The sequence below is a fragment of the Zootoca vivipara genome, chromosome 12, assembly GCF_965207765.1.
Source record: "Zootoca vivipara chromosome 12, rZooViv2.hap1.1, whole genome shotgun sequence".
NCBI classification, from domain to species: Eukaryota; Metazoa; Chordata; class Lepidosauria; order Squamata; family Lacertidae; genus Zootoca; species Zootoca vivipara.
This window is the reverse complement of record NC_142595.1, coordinates 23,938,949-23,956,099: the sequence shown is the minus strand read 5'-3', so window position 1 is coordinate 23,956,099 and position 17,151 is coordinate 23,938,949. Positions and strand designations below refer to the sequence as shown.

Below are 17,151 nucleotides of genomic sequence, written 5' to 3'. Positions count from 1 at the left end.
GGTGGGGTGGGGTGAACTTGTAGCTGCCAGTCACCAGGCAAAGTTGCTGGAGGTGAAATCGAGAGCGATGTGGTTGCTAAAAGGCTCTTGCATAGATGCAGCTCAGATAACAATCAGGTCCCTGTGAAAGGTGATCTGGATGTCTTCAAAGTGTCCCAGATTCAATGCCTGCTGCAACAAGGGATCCCCTGTGAAAGGAAAACAGAAGCCTGCCTCAAACGAGTTTCTTCTATCGTTTTAGCCAGTCGGTAAAAAGACTTCTGGCATGACAGGCCCTAATTTCTTCTTCGAATTAAGTGGATATTTCTGGAATGTTTTTGCATGAGTACAAAGCCACAGGCCTTTTTTTGGTGTGGAATCGTAGAGTTGGAAGGGACCCCAAGGGTCATTTAGTCCAAACCCCCTGCAATGCAGGAATCTCATCCATGACAGATGGCCATCCAACCTCTGCTTAAAAACCTCCAAGGAAGGAGAGTCCACCACCTCTCAAGTGATAGCCAGTGTAGTGTAGTGTAGTGTAGTGTAGTGTAGTGTAGTGTAGTGTAGTGTAGTGGTTAAGAGCAGTGGACTTGTAATCTGGTGAACCGGGTTCGCATCTCCGCTGCTCCACATGCAGCTGCTGGGTGACCTTGGGCTAGTCACACTTCTCTGAAGTCTCTCGGCCTCACTCACCTCACAGAGTGTTTGTAGTGGGGGAGGAAGGGAAAGGAGAATGTTAGCCACTTTGAGACTCCTTAGGGTAGTGACAAAGTGGGATATCAAATCCAAACTCCTCCTCCTCCTCCTCCTCCTCCTCCTCCTCCTCCTCTTCTTCCTCTTCTTCTTCTTCTTCTTCTTCTTCTTCTTCTTCTTCTTCTTCTTCTTCTTCTTCTTCTTCTTCTGAATAAATGAGCTAACGGCCCAATATATGTAGGGTTTTTTTTTAAAGAAACTGTAAGGGGGAGAGAGTATAGAGAACCTCCCCCTATCATCAAGAGCAGCTCCTCCCCAAGCAGCCATGGAAGCGCAGGGTCTGAAGGAGCGAGTCAGGAAGTAGAGAGGGAAAGCCAGGGATCTGGCAGCAGGGAAGAGCCCCTGCGCCACAGGCGGGAAGAGAGAGAGACGGAAAGGGGGGAGAGGTAAAAGACGGAGCGCAGACCCTTTCCCCTGGCAGCGGAATTAAGGAGGAGGAGAAAAGGGAGGAGATTCGCTGTCCCCAGGCTCTTATGTTGGTCCCAGGGGCGGAAAGGGGCAGTGCCGGATTCTGACACGGAATAGCGCGGACATGAAACCGACAGCTCATCACACTGTAAATAATGTGCACCAATAAAAACTCTGAAAGACAAGTTTTTGGAGAGTTGTTACTCAGGAGTAGCCGTAATAACCTCTGACAGAAACTATTCAATTTTAAAACACATTAAAAGAAAAGAAAATATTACAGTTGTCAAAACAATATTATGCACTTCAAAGAAACAAACTAAGATTGGCAGCCAATAAAATACTAAAAAAAGAAAGAGAAAAAGAGAAACAAGTACCTAAATAAAACAAAAGTAGGTAATTATTTAAAACTAAACAAAAACCAATAAATCAAGAGCTCTGCAGTGTATACCATATCCAAATGACATCCACTGGGCAGGTAAGTTTGTTATTCATTTCTCTCAAAATGGATGAGTTCAAAATAAATTACAAAGTTTATTCAAAGTTTTCGCTGGTTTTAGAGGTACCATGTGAGATCTTACATCAACCAAACCTTGTTGTATACAGGTAACGGGGAATGTCCATGCTGTTCAACCTTAGTAAATATTATAAAATCAGACCACACTACAGTAATGTTATCTCCCTTAGTCTAGCCTTGTACAATCCTCAGTTTGTTTGTTATTTTTTCTAGTTATGCCATTTCCCATACCAATTTGACAGCATTGCACCGGAGAGATCTTCCCAATGCCTAAAAGCCCTTTCAGATTGTAACAGATTTCTAATAAGCTCTTTCCTGTGTAGATCTGAGCTGTCTACTGTAAAAAATATCCAATAAAGCCAACTGTAATGTGTTATCTCAATCTGTTGCTTTGTTATTTTATTCCCCTCATGTAACTCCACATAAGCATACCTATGCTATGCCAATCAAAGCAATTCTACTTGCATTCACATAAACATAAAAGTGGGAGCTAAAAACACATTTTTTCTCTTTTTTAAAAAACCAATCAACCAACCAGGGAACTCTAGCTTATCCCTCAAGAGAGCTACAGTTCCCAGAATCCTTAATAAATTACTGTCCCCAGATTTCTTTGTGGGAAGCCATGTGCTTTTAAATGTGCTTTCAATGTCTGGTGTGGATGTGAGCGATATCAACATTCATGTGAATGAAGTACCAGAGCAGAGCTCCCCGGAATTTCTTCTCCCCTATACCATAGTTTAGGAAAATTGAACTAAGAGTTGCACCAAGAAGGAAGGAGATCCTGTGATCTTCAGCTAGATAACTATGAATCAGATCTCACTTGAGAGTAGCGTGTTTTCCACTTCCTAGTGCAAAGGTAGGGAACTTCAGCCCAGGGAGCCAAATATGGCCAGCCTTTGGGGCTCTCCCCAGGACACCCCATCCACCCCCCACATGCCCTGTTTTGAACCCTCCTTGAACATTTTTGCCTGGTTGGAATATGCCCTTCAACTCCCATAATTCTTCTTGCTTGCCTGGATGGAAGATAGCGTTGTGTTGGGGCACGCAGAATCTGCCCAATTTTTTGCCTCTGGCCCTGCCCACCCCAGCTTGTGGCCCCTGGAAGCTTGCTCAGAAGGCAATGTGCCCCCCCCGGCTGAAAACGGATCCCCACTCCTGTTCTAGTACAAATCATGGAAGATTCATGAATTATCCTTGAAAGCGCATGCAGTGATTTTGCACGTAGCAGTCGCTATTTGGCAATGGCTGCTGTCCCGTATGTGGGTCCTCGAGGGTTTGGTCAGCCCTAGAGCAGCTTGAGGTAAGCTTGCTTTTCTTGCTCATTGACATATAGCACAGTGTGTGTATATATCCACCTCTCACTAGTCTGTGGGCTAAAACCACACGCATGATGGTGTTGCTTGTCAGATATGGAGGTTTCTCCCCCATATCGCTACATCCTGTCTGTAACCGAGTCAAGAAAAACCTGTCCAACAAGTCACCCTTCTTTGTTTCGTTTCTTTTCATAAGTTACTCTTCTGATGTTTCTCAAGGAGGTGAAAAGTTAACGTTGGGATGTTTGAACAGTGGTGACAGGCCTCAGGACAGAAAGCTAGCCATCGGGATCAAGTACAATCAAACATACAGTGGTGCCTTCGCTTAATGTAAGACGAATTTTTTGCTTAAAGAAAGGATTTTTCTAGCGGAGGTTGCCCCGCTAGACGAATTCGTTTTACAAAAAATTTGTCTAGTGAATCGCGGTTTCCCATAGGAATGCATTGAAATTCAATTAATGCGTTCCTATGGGCAAAAAAAAATCCCCAAAAAATCAATGCATTCCTATGGGATTCGCTAGACGAATTGTTTGTTATAAGAATAGACCAGTGGAATGAATTACATTCGTCTAGCGAGGCACCACTGTACTGTGGCACGACACCCCAATCTCTGAGCGGTGCAAGATTCCACTCACCCAGAGTTCGTGTTTCCTTTTGGTAAGGAGGCACAACAGAGACTGCAGTGTCTTTAGGATATATATTTTATTTACACATATATACAACCGGAGCGTACGATGGAGGGGTTCACAGCATTAACACCCCAAAAGGGTCTTGTTTCTCCTCTAGCCGCAGCCTTGGATTCAGGCAGATATCAAACATTGCATAGGTGCCAACTCCCTGGGGCCCTGGGAGCCTGAGCGCCCGCAAAATTCCTCATGAAGGGGCCATGCACCCAGAAATTTTGGTGCCAGGGCCATGCACGCTGCATGGCACCCATTGCCCCAGGCACCCAGAGTCGTGGGGCCAAGCTGGCATTCCTGAAACATTATATTTTCTGGTTTTTCAACTTGCCCCAACTTCTAGCTCACTTAACCTCTCTAAACTTTGGCTTTATCTGCTGAGGAAGGAGAGGCCCACCCATTTGTCAGGGGCTGGACTGAGGAGGAATGGTGGGGGCCATCTCCCCCTTCTCCTGAACCTTCCCGAGAAGAGGAGGACAGTATAGATTTAGAACAGTGGTTTGCAGAAGGGCATAGTTCAGAGGCTGCAGAGGGGAGAAGCTGGGAAATATTGGGAGAGGAACAGCAGGAAGAAGAAGAAGCACCAGGGGAGAGACAGCTGACAGACTCAGTGTCCTTGGAAAGCATTCCTGACCCTCCTCCCAGGACCAACCAAGCATTGAGAGTAGTAGAACAGAAAGCTCAGAGGCAGAAAGCTCAGATTAGACGATGCAGTGGTGGTGTAGAATAGGAGAGACGGAGGGGGTGGGACTTTACTCAGAGCAATGTCATCATCTTAGGAAGACTGCATTCCTTCGCCTCTCTCTGTGCATAGTGAATAAATTACTTGGTGAGAAATCTTCTTGTTTATCTGCTTCTTGGCTGCCACCATGGATGGGAGGGATCGAATTCCCTTAAGCCTGGCACCATCTCACACCGAACCCCCTTGATCCTTTCTTTTCTTAATGGCCTATGGAAACAAGCCTGGCTTAATTAGTGTTTAACACTTGCTGGATCCAGGGATTAGAAGTCTGGTGCTCATCTTAGCACCCCAAAGCCTTGATTAAATTCTAACACTTACTGGGGTCAGGGCTTAGAGAGGTCTGGCACCCACAAATCATAACACTACAGAAGCTTACCAGACAGGCAACTGAATCTTACTTCTATGCTAGCAGTGAGATAGTGCCAGGGGCAGCTCATTATATTTTTCCCATTATAGGCAAAACACTCCCCCCCCCTTGACGGCTGCCCTGCCGCCACCCTGCAGCTCCTGGCCCCTTCCCTGCCCCGCACCATTGCCCCAATGCTGTTGCTGGCCCTGCTGCCACAACTGCACCCTCAAACAGGCTCTGGTGTTTACTGATACAATACCTTTATTTTAGCTCTACATGTTTTGGAGCAAAATACTCCTTCTTGAGGAGACTGAAGACCTTGCAAGTACTTTGCTCTGAAACTATTTCTTTAAGCTCTCTGCCCGGGTTGGTGCAGTGTGACACATGTATTCCTCGAACTTGATTGTCAACCTGAACAGCCATGAATCAGGATGTTGGCTGTCCACCACAAATAATTGAGCTGTACAAAAATCTAGAGTGAGGTTTGGTACAACTGAGGACCACATTCACAGTAAAAAAATAAAGTCTCCCTACTGCTCTTGTATATCAGGGGTGGGAGGGCTTCATGACTTGCCTCATCTTCTACTTTTTTATATACTCTAACTCTAGGAGGTACCCATCAGAGCCAGGTGCAAAAAGCATAGTTAGGATGAAACAACAGGGTGCCTCTGAACATTCTGAGCCCAGGAATTTGTTTCAGTACCAGGATGGAATAAGGCTGATGCTCCTTTCAAGCACAAAAATCTATTGATTCAAGGAGCCCTCACAGAAGAACCAGTATGGAATAATGTCCTCCCAGTGAGAGAGGGAGGGCAGGATCCATACTGGGGCCAGAACTTAGAGGGGGGCTGAGATAGGGCTGGAAAGTGGAAATATAACTGGATGGTTTTGTGCTACAATATTTAAAGAATTGGGGAGGCAGCAAGGGAGGATTAAGGAAGAATGGTGGGTAGGATGGGACAGAGTGGGAGTAGGTTGAGGGGTATTAATGGATGTAATTCTTATTGATGGATTTGAATGGCCTGAAACTGGAATGACTTATGGAACTCGCTGAAACATTTGGGAGACCCTGAGCCCAGGGGAAGGGGGGTTGTATTAGTCTTAAGTGTTAAATGTTATTATGATATAAGAATTAATATTTGAATTTATGGGAAATCTTTGGTAATAAAATTTAGGCTAAAGGGAGAAATAGAAGATTGAAGGATGGGGAATAAATTTTTGATTGGGATTAATTGATTAATTATTGGTGGAATATAGTTGATGTTTCTAGAATAGAATAATTGAAAGATAATGATAAAAGGTATTAGATTGAATTAAGATGAAAATTGCTTAAATGGAATTCTAAAATGGACCCAGTGACAGGGGAATCGAGGAAGTCAACAATGTTAAGTAAAAATGTAACAAATGATGTTTTTTTCTTTTTTATGCTTTATTTTTGTTTTGTTTTGTTTTTGTCTTTTTTGTCTTTTTGCTTTTGTAATGTTGTTTTTGTATTTTGGCAATATTGGAAAACGAATAAAAAAAAATTGGAAGAAAAAAATCTGTTCCTGGTTAGCTTTCTTCATTTCTTCAATGTAGGTTGATCTGCAATGTTCTGTTGATCTACTGCAGTCACTCAGAGTAGATCCTGATCTAACTTCTGCCTTCCTGTACTCTTTATGTCTCTTGCGGCCATCAGACTCCAGCACTTAGTGAAAACAAGATATCTCTGGTGATACAGCATGTTTCTGCCTGATTCTCGTCTCATCTGTGGTTCCGTTAATGTTGTTTATCACTATCAACGTCATATACAAAAACAATCATTTCAAAGCTCTTTGGGTGTCTTTGATTTACCACCTGCAGAGTTCTCCTAAAATGAAAACATTAATTACATGGTCAGTGTCGACAGTAGGAAGCCATCATTTCATGTGTATTGCAAACAGAGAGGCTCTTTCCCAAACTGCAAGGTTTAACTCTTGCCAGGCCTTCATTTCTAAAAGGAGAAGAACTGAAAAATCACGCTAGCCTGAAACCCAAGGGCTCTGACACACAAACCCACTTCCTGAATTTTGCACATGCTTAGTTGCACTCTTTATCAAGTCAAATGTCTGAGGAACCAGGAACCCAGTAGGCAGCAGGATCAGCAAGCAGAAATCAAAAGAACAGACAGGGTACATTCAGGCAGACTTTGGGGAGGTCATGTGCCCTACTTTAAAGAGGACAGTTCTCTATTTGAAGGTGCCCCCTATTTGAAGGGCTGCCTGATTGTCAGGAGTGAGCCGGAAGTAAATCACACTGTGCAAGCTGGAGTTAACTCTGTATTAGCAAGAACAGAATCTGCACAGACTTGTCAGAGTGTCAGGCCTAATGAGCACAGCAGCTCATCTCTGGTAGACCTAATGGGGCATGAGAGATCTCATGAGAGTTCAGTGAGATTCGTGAGAACTCACCAGAAATTGGCAGAGGCGTGATGGGAATTGTGGCAGCAGTGCCAGCAGGAGAGGCAAGAGGACAGGCAGCATGGTAGTGTCAGGTGGCGTAGGGGATTCCAAAATGAAAAGCAAGGGGTTGCAGTTCAGTAGTCGCACACCTGCTTTGTTTGCAAAACATTTGATCCCTTGCATTGCTAGTTATTTTTTATACATGTCCCATTATTTAATAAATGTTTGTTCAGTATGTTCTCTCAGTTTCCCTGTCATTTTTGCCAGCTCAGCATATTCTAACAGTTTGGTCGGGATTGTGTCCCCTTTCCAGTATGTAGTGATTAATATTCTTGCAGCTACCATGGCATACAAGAATATTTTCCTGGCTTTTTAAGGGATTTCTGAACCTAGTATATCCAAAAGGAAAGCTTCTGGCTTTTTAAAAATAGAGATCTTAAACATCTTTTTGAGCTCGTTATATATTACCTCCCAGAAATCCTTTACACTGGTACCTCGGTTTACAAACACAATTGGTTCCGGAAGTCTGTACTTAACCTGAAGCGTACTTAACCTGAAGCGAACTTTCCCATTGAAAGTAATGGAAAGTGGATTAATCCGTTCCAGACTTTAAGTTCCAGTACTTAAACTGAAAATACTCAAACCGAGGCGTACTTAAACTGAGGTTACAGGTAGGTAGCCGTGTTGGTCTGAGTCGAAGCAAAATAAAAAAATTCCTTCAGTAGCACCTTAAAGACCAACTAAGTTTATATTTTGGTATGAGCTTTCGTGTGCATGCACACTTCTTCATCTGAAGAAGTGTGCATGCACACGAAAGCTCATACCAAAATATAAACTTAGTTGGTCTTTAAGGTGCTACTGAAGGAATTTAAACTGAGGTATGACTGTACTTTCTTACAGTTCCACCACATATGTAGCATTGTACCTTCCGCTTCCCCACATCTCCAACATTTACTTGAGGTATTTTTTGTACATTTTAGAAAGTTTTAACGGTGTTAAGTGATCAGCAGACATCGATCATCTTTATCCACTGTGAACTGTTCTTCTTGCGGATCTGCAAGGAGCTGATTCTGTTTGCTTTGGCATTGTCTGGATTAGAGAATCCTGCTCTTACAGCAGAAATCAGCCAGAAGGAGTGGGGAGAATATTATTACTTAGCCCCAAATGCCCACAGAGTCTTTCCTCCCTGTGCCTCTTCCGCTTGCATCACTGCCTGTGATAATAGCTTTGCCGGAGCACTCTAATGATGGCTGCAGATTACCAGGTAGAAAACAGAAGGTTCCTTCCTGCAAAACCAGCGCTCTGTCTCCTGCTGCTAGGCTGACTGGCATGCGGAAGTGGAAAGAGGTGCTCCAACGATGTGCTAGTCAAGGCAACTCAGTGTTTGGCAAACACCTTTTGGGTGATAACTATCCTTGGGGGTTCTTCTGATGCCTATCGCAGCATATCCCACCATTAATCATACACCTGCAAATCCCTGCGGTGTTAGCTTGTGCCGGATGCATGCTGGAGGTGCCAACAGATCAGCAAAGGCAAGAAGGCGCGGGCGTCTTAAAGGACAGGTCCCAACACACCAGCTCCCCGCAGCCTGGGAAAGACAGGCCTTGTGCAAGTTGCATGAGCTGTTCATCGAGAAGGGGTGGGGGTGGGGTGGAGGTGGGGCAACCCTCAATTGGATTAGGCCACTAATCCCCAGTCTTTTCAGAGGCAGGGCCCACCTGTAACCACAGCCTGCCACATGGAACCTACATTTAAAAACATTTTCTTATTGTTCTTTGAGAGGAAAAAAAATAATATAACCCTTTCCTTAAAGTGATGCGAATCACCTTAGCTCAGATAAGGTTGCCATTTTCCCAACGGTGAAAATCCAGATGTATGGCAGCTACGCTAGCTCAGAGCATTATTCAGTTGTGGGTCGTGAGAACCCACCAGTTGAAAGGCAGTAATTTAGGATCATAGAATTGTGGAGTTTGGAAGGGACCCTGAGGATCATCTAGTCCACCCCCCTGCAATGCAGGAATATGCAGCTGCCCCATATGGGGATCGAACCTGCAACCTTGGAATTACCAGCACCACACTCTAACCAACTGAGCAGCTATCCAGTCACAATTTAGGGGCCAAATGTTAATGGTGGGCTAATCTCAGACCCTCCAAGTGTCCCTATTTTCCAGGGACAGTCCTGGATTTACAGAAAGCCACTGATTTGATCCCAGAATGTCCCACTTTTCCTTAGGACGTTCCTATTTTCGTTGGAGAAATGTTGGAGGGTATGTAGTTATGCGACCCCCACAATCCAAGGAGATAAGTGACGATACAACCTTTAGAAGACATCTGAAGGCAGCCCTGTACAGGGAAGTTTTTAAAACATTTTATTATGTTTTTATATATGTTGGAAGCCACCCAGCATGGCTGGGGCATCCTAGTCCAATGGGTTGGATATAAAAAAATAAAGTTGTTGTTGTTGTTATCATTATCATGGAATAGGACATCCCTATTTTCATCGGAGAAATGTTGGAGGGTATGGCCACTCTACTTTTAGTTCAGGGGTGAGGAACCTCAGACCTCCAGGCCCTCTGAACTCTCCCAAGCCACAATCCATCTCTCTCAAGCCCTAACCAGGGGTCAGCAAACTTTTTCAGCAGGGGGCCAGTCCACTGTCCCTCAGACCTTGTGGGGGGCCAGACTATATTTTGGGAAAAAAATATGAACGAATTCCTATGCCCCACAAATAACCCAGAGATGCATTTTAAATAAAAGGACACATTCTACTCATGTAAAAACACCAGGCAGGCCCCACAAATAACCCAGAGATGCATTTTAAATAAAAGGACACATTCTACTCATGTAAAAACACCAGGCAGGCCCCACAAATAACCCAGAGATGCATTTTAAATAAAAGGACACATTCTACTCATGTAAAAACATGCTGATTCCTGGACCGTCCGTGGGCCGGATTTAGAAGGTGATTGAGCCGCATCCGGCCCCTGGGCCTTAGTTTGGGGACCCCTGCCCTAACCCCAACCCCTCACTGAGCTTGATTGCTACTTTGAGCATTTCTTGCCCTTGAAATACAATCATGTCTCTTGCTTGACTGGATGGAGGACAGGGAAAGGTGTGTCCATGCATGTAGACACCGGTCTACTGTGCAAAAGCAAAACCCTGCCCACACTTGCCTGTGACCCTGTCCATCACTGGCATGTGGCCCTGGGAAAGTTGCCCAGAAAGGAATGTGGCCCTCAGGCTGTAACGGGTTCCCCACGCCTGTTCTAGGTCTTGCTCTTATGCCCCATGCTGCTTAGACGATAAATTTACTTCCATATAGGGAGTTCCTGTGTAGCAGCAGGAGCAGAGACATGCTTCCAGCCTCAGTCCCGAAATTGCATCCTGCTCCCTAGGGGATGCCGCTCTTGCTCACCAACCCCACCTCTCCCTTTGCCCTTCCCCCACATCTGACAAAAAAGATTCCCTTTAAAAAATTTTTTGCCTACCTCCCAAAACCTGTCCCAAGCCCCTCCCCTCTCATGTTAAGCCCCGCCTCCTTTTAAAGTTCTCCCCTGAACGGATGCACACATCAGTTTGCTAAATTTAACTTTACCCTCACAACAACCCTGTGACGTAGGACAGGTGATTGGTCCTAAGTCACCCAGGAAGCATAATCATGAAGCGGTTCTGGTGACACAGCACATAAGTCGTTGACATGATGCGCATCTTTGTTCCCTGGCATGCTTGCTTTCTTCTTCATCACCAGCTAAGCAGTGGCTGTAATATAGGACGAGTATATTGGTAGGTATCTGTGTGCCACACAGGCCACACCTGGGTGTGTAGTCAATGTGGTATAAAACCACATAGTCTGCCCTTGCCCTCTGGGCAAAAGATATACAGTGGTACCTCGACTTACGAACGACTCGACAACTGAATTTTTCGACTTATGAATGGGGCAAATGGCCGTGCACTTACGATTTTTTCAACATCCGAATGGAAACCGCGGAGGTTTAAAATAGGTGTAAGGGGGAGAGAGTATAGAGAACCTCCCCCTCTCATCAGGAGCAGTTCTTCCCCAAGCACCCATGAAGGGGCTAGTCAGGAAGAAGAGAGAGAGAGTGCCAGGTCTCTGGCAGCATGGGAAAGCCCCTGCTCCACAGGCGGGAAGAGAGAGAGGCGAAAAGGGGGGAAAGGGAAAAGACGGAGCGTAGACCCTTTCCCCTGGCACCGGAATTAGGGAGGAGGAGAAAGGGGAGGAGATTCACTGTCCTGAGGCTATTATGTTGGTCGAAATCGCGAAAAGGGGCAGTGCCGGATTCTGGATCAGAATGAGCAGACATGCATCCAACAGCTCGTTACACTGTAAATAGAGTGCATCAATAAAGACTGTTAAAAGACAAGCATGTGGAAAGTCATTACTCTAGAGTAGTCGCAACAACCCTGACAATAGGGTTTTTTTTACTTATGAATTTTTAGATAGGGTTGCTTCGACTTACGAATTTTTCCGTTTCCAATGCATTCCTATGGGAAATCGCGTTTCCAATGGCACTTTTCGACTTACAAATTTCTGACCTACGACCTCGTAAGTCGAGGCACCACTGTAGATGTAACCCAAGGAAGAGGGAGCAGCCATGGGGTTTTGGCGGCAACTGCAGAGCACAGTGGTCAGTTGGGCATGGAGTGCATGAGGAGGTGATTTTGTAGGTATCCTGACCCCAAGCTGCATAGGGCTTTTACACCAATACTATGTGCCTCCTGAACCTGGCTATTACATGGGACATGGGTGGCACTGTGGTCTAAACCACTTAGCCTCTTGGGCTTGCTGATCAGAAGGTCGGTGGTTCGAATCCCCACAACAGGGTGAGCTCCCGCTGCTCTGCCCCAGCTCCTGCCAACCTAGCACTTTGAAAGCACGTCAAAGTGCAAGTAGATAAATAGGTACTGCTGCGGCAGGAAGGTAAATGGTGTTTCCATGTGCTCTGGTTTCCATCACAGTGTCCCGTTGCGCCAGAAGCAGTTTACTCATGCTGGCCACATGACCCAGAAAGCTGTCTGTGGACAAACGCTGGTCCCTTGGCCTGAAAGCAAGATGAGCGCCGCAACGCCATAGTCACCTTTGACTGGACTTAACCATCCAGGGGTCCTTTACCTTGACTATAAATGGAAAATAGATTAAGCATGCAAAGTGTGATGAGGCAGAAGGACAAAAGGAAGTATGCTTCAAAACCCAGCCAGATGAATGGGGTATACATTATTATTATTATTATTATTATTATTATTATTATTATTATTATTAATTTATACCCTGCCTATCTGGCTGGGTTTCCCCAGCCACTCTGGGCGGCTTCCAACCGAATATTAAAACAGTACAGCATCAAACATTAAAAACTTCCCTAAACAGGGCCGCCTTCAGTTGTCTTCTAAAAGTAAAATAGTTACTTATTGCCTTGACATCTGCTGGGAGGGCGTTCCACAGGACGGGTGCCACTACCGAGAAGGCCCTCTATCTGGTTCCCTGTAACCTCACTTCTCGCAATGAGGGAACCGCCAGAAGGCCCTCGGTGCTGGATCTCAGTGTCTGGGCTGAACGATGGGGGTGGAGACGCTCCTTCAGGTATACAGGACCGATACCGTTTAGGGCTTTAAAGGTCAGTACCAACACTTTGAATTGTGCTTGGAAACGTACTGGGAGCCAGTGTAGATCTCTCAGGACTGGTGTTATGTGGTCCCAGCGGCCACTCCCAGTCACTAGTCTAGCTGCCGCATTCTGGATTAATTGCAGTTTCCGGGTCACCTTCAAAGGTAGCCCCACGTAGAGCGCATTGCAGTAGTCCAAGTGGGAGATAACCAGAGCATGCACCACTCTGGCGAGACAGTCCGCGGGCAGGTAGGGTCTCAGCCTGCGTACCAGATGGAGCTGATAGACAGCCACCCTGGACACAGAATTAACCTGTGCCTCCATGGACAGCTGTGAGTCCAAAATGACTCCTAGGCTGTGCACCTGGTCCTTCAGGGGCACAGTTACCCCATTCAAGACCAGGGAGTCCTCCACACTTACTGTTCTTATTATTAGAGCTGGTGGGGGACATGGCAGCCTGATCCTTGCAGCACCTGCCTAGCCCCAGATTAGATATGTGCCCTGTAAAATCCCAAAAGGGATATGTTGAGACTAGCGATCATAATTAGGTGCCAAATTTTGAAAACAAGGGAACTATTCTGTCCCACACAGTCATGTTTGAACAAGCTCCTTGCAGAGGGGCACCAGTTGCCAAAGAGGTTTTTCCCGCCTCTCTCACGCTACAGGTAATCCAGTAACACCTTTGCATATTGCTCGGGACAGATATAGATCAGCTCTGAATCAAATTTGCAGCCAAAGTTAGAAGTCAGGGAACTTAGGAAACAGCCTGTGGGGCATTTTCCTCTCTGGCTCTGTTATCAGCCCAAGGAGGCACCGTGATAATTGCGACCTTGCAACATTTGTCTTTTTGTAACCACAGCTACACCGAGTCTGCATCTGTAAGGTTCAAGCCCGCAAGGCACCAAGAACCTATGGCCTAACTCAGGAAGCAGTTGAGCCCATTTGCCACCGCCAACTACTGGCAAAAGGAAGGAACTGCACCCACCAGAATATGCTCAGCCACAGTTCAAAGCAGGCGGAGGCTGGTGCAAAACCCTGCAAAACTTTTTGGCTTTGGTTTGGAGTGAACCAGACAAGGTTGGGTTTTGGGTTACCCTTTGACCTCCTGGTTTGAGTGGCTATCGCTCCATTTGTGGGGTGCTGCAAAACACAGGGTTTTTGCTGCAAAACACCGCAAAACCTTTGCCAAAGATATTGCATTTTGGGGCATTAACTACGAACCCAGGTTTGCTCTATCAATTACTCCATTTGTGGAGCGCTGCAAAATGTTGCAAAACGGCTGCAAAGCTTTGGCGCTGGTTTTGAGGGGATCCCAGATTTTGGGGTTTGTAGTTAATGAAGGCCATCTTTTGCACACATTCCTTGGTTGGAAAACTGCATTGCAAAATTCAAAGAAGGGCAAATTTTGAAGGATGGCTGTTTCAGATTGGGCATTGTTTCTGGAAGTGCAAATTAGGTCCACCTTGAACAGTGAACGGAACTGAATTTCTCCCACATCCCATGTCTCACACTCTTGCAAAGTGAACAATTCATAGAACACAATCCCGCAATACTGTCAGAACTTCCTGTACAAAGTCAAGGATGGGGGGGGGTGAAGGCCCAAGGAGTGAGAAACGGGGAACCCCAGGCCTTAACCCCACTTACCTGGGAGTAAGCTGGTAGCAGTTAGAGGGAAGTGACACACACAACAGTTGTTTCAAAAACCACGCTCAGCAACCCCCAAACTATTAAAAAATGTAAAACACCAGGCATTAAAAAATTTCCCAACACAGGGTTGCCTTCAGACGCTTTCTGAAAGTCAGGTAGTTGTTTATTTCCTTGACATCTGATGGGAGGGTGTTCCACAGGGCGGGCGCCACCACCGAGAAGGCCCTCTGCCTGGTTCCCTGTAGCCTCACTTCTCGCGGCGAGGGAACCACCACAAGGCCCTCGGAGCTGGATGCTTGTGCACCTTCCAAATGAATGAAAATAGCAAGAATCCATTCCAGATCTTTCACAAAAGTCAGGGTTTTTTATTTTTTGTCTTTAGCAGAAGAAAAAGCTGGGCTTTTATGGTACATAATTCCTTAATGCTAGCCAAAAACAAAGGCATGCGAAAAATTCCACGGAGAACTCCAGGAACTATGCCACGATAAACAGTGCCATAAATAGTCACTTGTGTATCTTCTTAACATGGCAATATTATTCTTGTTTAACTGTTTCACAGCCCACTCCAGTGCATCTTTCCTTGGAACTAAACTCCAGTGTCCCTGGGGCTTGCAACCCAAATTGATCATTGTTCTTCTCCTCAAAGTCTTTTCGAGGAAAGACAGGGGAGCATTTCAAATAAATAAACAGGACTTCGGTCTTGGAAGCTTCTTGCTCTCAAATTTGCTCTCTTTCCAATGGTATTTATGGCTTCATTTTGGCAAACCTTTCTCTCCCCGCCCCCCAGCCTCCTCCTGCGCCACTGGAATAAAAGGAGGTTTCAATGGGAATCTTGTGAGTGTGCAGATTGACGTGACTCGAGGAGGCTTGGAAAGCACTGCTTTCTGACGACAGCTGATGTTATGCTACGCACCACTTGCAGTACATTCCAGGCAAAAGGTGTTCCCCGCAGCCAGCCACCCTTACGTGCCCCTGAGCATTGGTTCCTGAATTATGAGCTTTTAGAAATAATTGCAGAGCAATCAACACCTTAGCAGCGTCAGGCCAGAATAATTAAACACAGAGACATCCCTGTAGTTTATAGCCCAGGGGTGAGGGAACTGAGGCCTGGGGGATGAATGTGGCCCTCCATCCTTTTCTATCTGGCCCTCAGAACTTTCCCCAGGCCACTGCCATCCCCCAATGGTCCTGCTTTGCACCTCAAGTGGTGGGTTTTTTTTCTTTTTTGCCAGGCTGGAATGTGTTCTTGAACTCAGAGAATGCCTCCAGTTTGTCACGATGGAGGGCAGAGAGGAGCATGTGAGTGTGAGGAAAAACTAGCCTACTGCACAAAGGGGAAAATGTAAATATGTTGCCTCATCCACTTTGGGCTCTGTCCCCTTGCACCACTGACATGTGGACTTCAGAAGGTTATCAAGAAGGAAATGTGCCCCAGGGCCAGGGCCGTCTTAAGCGTAGCTGGCGCCCTGGTGCCGTGGTGTGAACTATCCCTCCGGCGCCCCCCCCCCCCGTTTCCGGGCACGCAGCTGTCTGGTGGGCACTGCACCCAGCCTTGCCTTAGGTCGGCCTTGCCCAGGGCTGGAAAAAAGGGTTCTCTACCCTCGTGGGTGGGGCTGTGGGTTAAATCACAGAGCCTAGGGATTGCTGATCAGAAGGTCGGCGGTTCGAATCCCCATGATGGGGTGAGGTCCCGTTGCTCAGCCCCAGCTCCTGCCAACCTAGCAGTATGAAAGCACGTCAAAGTGCAAGTAGATAAATAGGTACCGCTCCAAGCGGGACGTAAACGGCGTTTCCATGCGCTGCTCTGGTTCGCCAGAAGCGGCTTAGTCATGCTGGCCACATGACCTGAAAGCTGTATGCCGGCTCCCTTGGCCAATAATGTGAGGTGAGCACCTCAACCCCAGAGTCACTCACGACTGGACCTAATGGCCAGGGGTCCCTTTACCTTTACCTTTACCCTTGCAGTACCCCAATTTCTGTCCTGTTCACTTCTTACTATTCAAGGAAGGTGTGACACAACCCATCTACTGTAGTACGAAGAAATTCAGCCTAACTGCATTTCTTGCCAAAGATTGTTTTTCATATTCTTATTTTCAGAAATAAAGGAAGGAAGGAAGGATGGAAGGAAGGAAGGAAGGAAGGAAGGGGTGTTCACATTAAACTGTCTTGGAAAGAAGACAAAGCAAAGCCCAAGTTGCCTTGGACTCTTGTCTCAGACATGTCTTCTCTTCCAGGGTTTTTGGGTTGCATTTTTCTACCTTGTCACGCACCTGTTCGTACATTTTAACCCTTGAAAGTTTTCGTACGGCACTCTTGCTCAAATGTTGCAGTGTGGCACGGCTTTGAGGATGGTAGTGGAAGCCATTGGTAGCCTATTGCTTGGAGTGGCTCTTACCCTGTTTCCCCTTTTTTAATACGTAGTCAGAAAGTAAGCCATGGCAGGGTTTTTAAGCATTTGAGAAATATAAGACATACCCCCAAAATAAGCCATACTTCCGCTCCGCGGAAACCAACCCCCACAGGCACCTCCACTCACAGAGTCACTCCATGCAGCTGGCACTGCAGGAGCGCGATCAGCTCTGAAGTGGCGCTCCAAGAGCTCCGCTTAACAGCTGATCGCGCTCCCGCCTTGCTGGCTGCATCCCCGCGCTCCGCCTTCTCGTCCATCGCCGCCCTGCCGCTTCTGTGCTTGTCGCCACCGCTGGGCTCACTGCTTCTTCCTTGCC

At 46.3% G+C, this 17,151-nt stretch overlaps 1 long non-coding RNA gene across 1 annotated transcript; it reads right to left on the bottom strand.

The window, feature by feature from the left end:
- Positions 1–6,148: 6,148 nt before the first annotated feature.
- LOC148683829 (uncharacterized) lies at positions 6,149–15,144 on the bottom strand. Its single transcript, XR_015946594.1, has 2 exons — positions 14,423–15,144; positions 6,149–6,587 (listed from the first exon to the last, which is right to left on the bottom strand). It is a non-coding gene; the product is annotated as an uncharacterized LOC148683829 (long non-coding RNA).
- Positions 15,145–17,151: the final 2,007 nt, after the last annotated feature.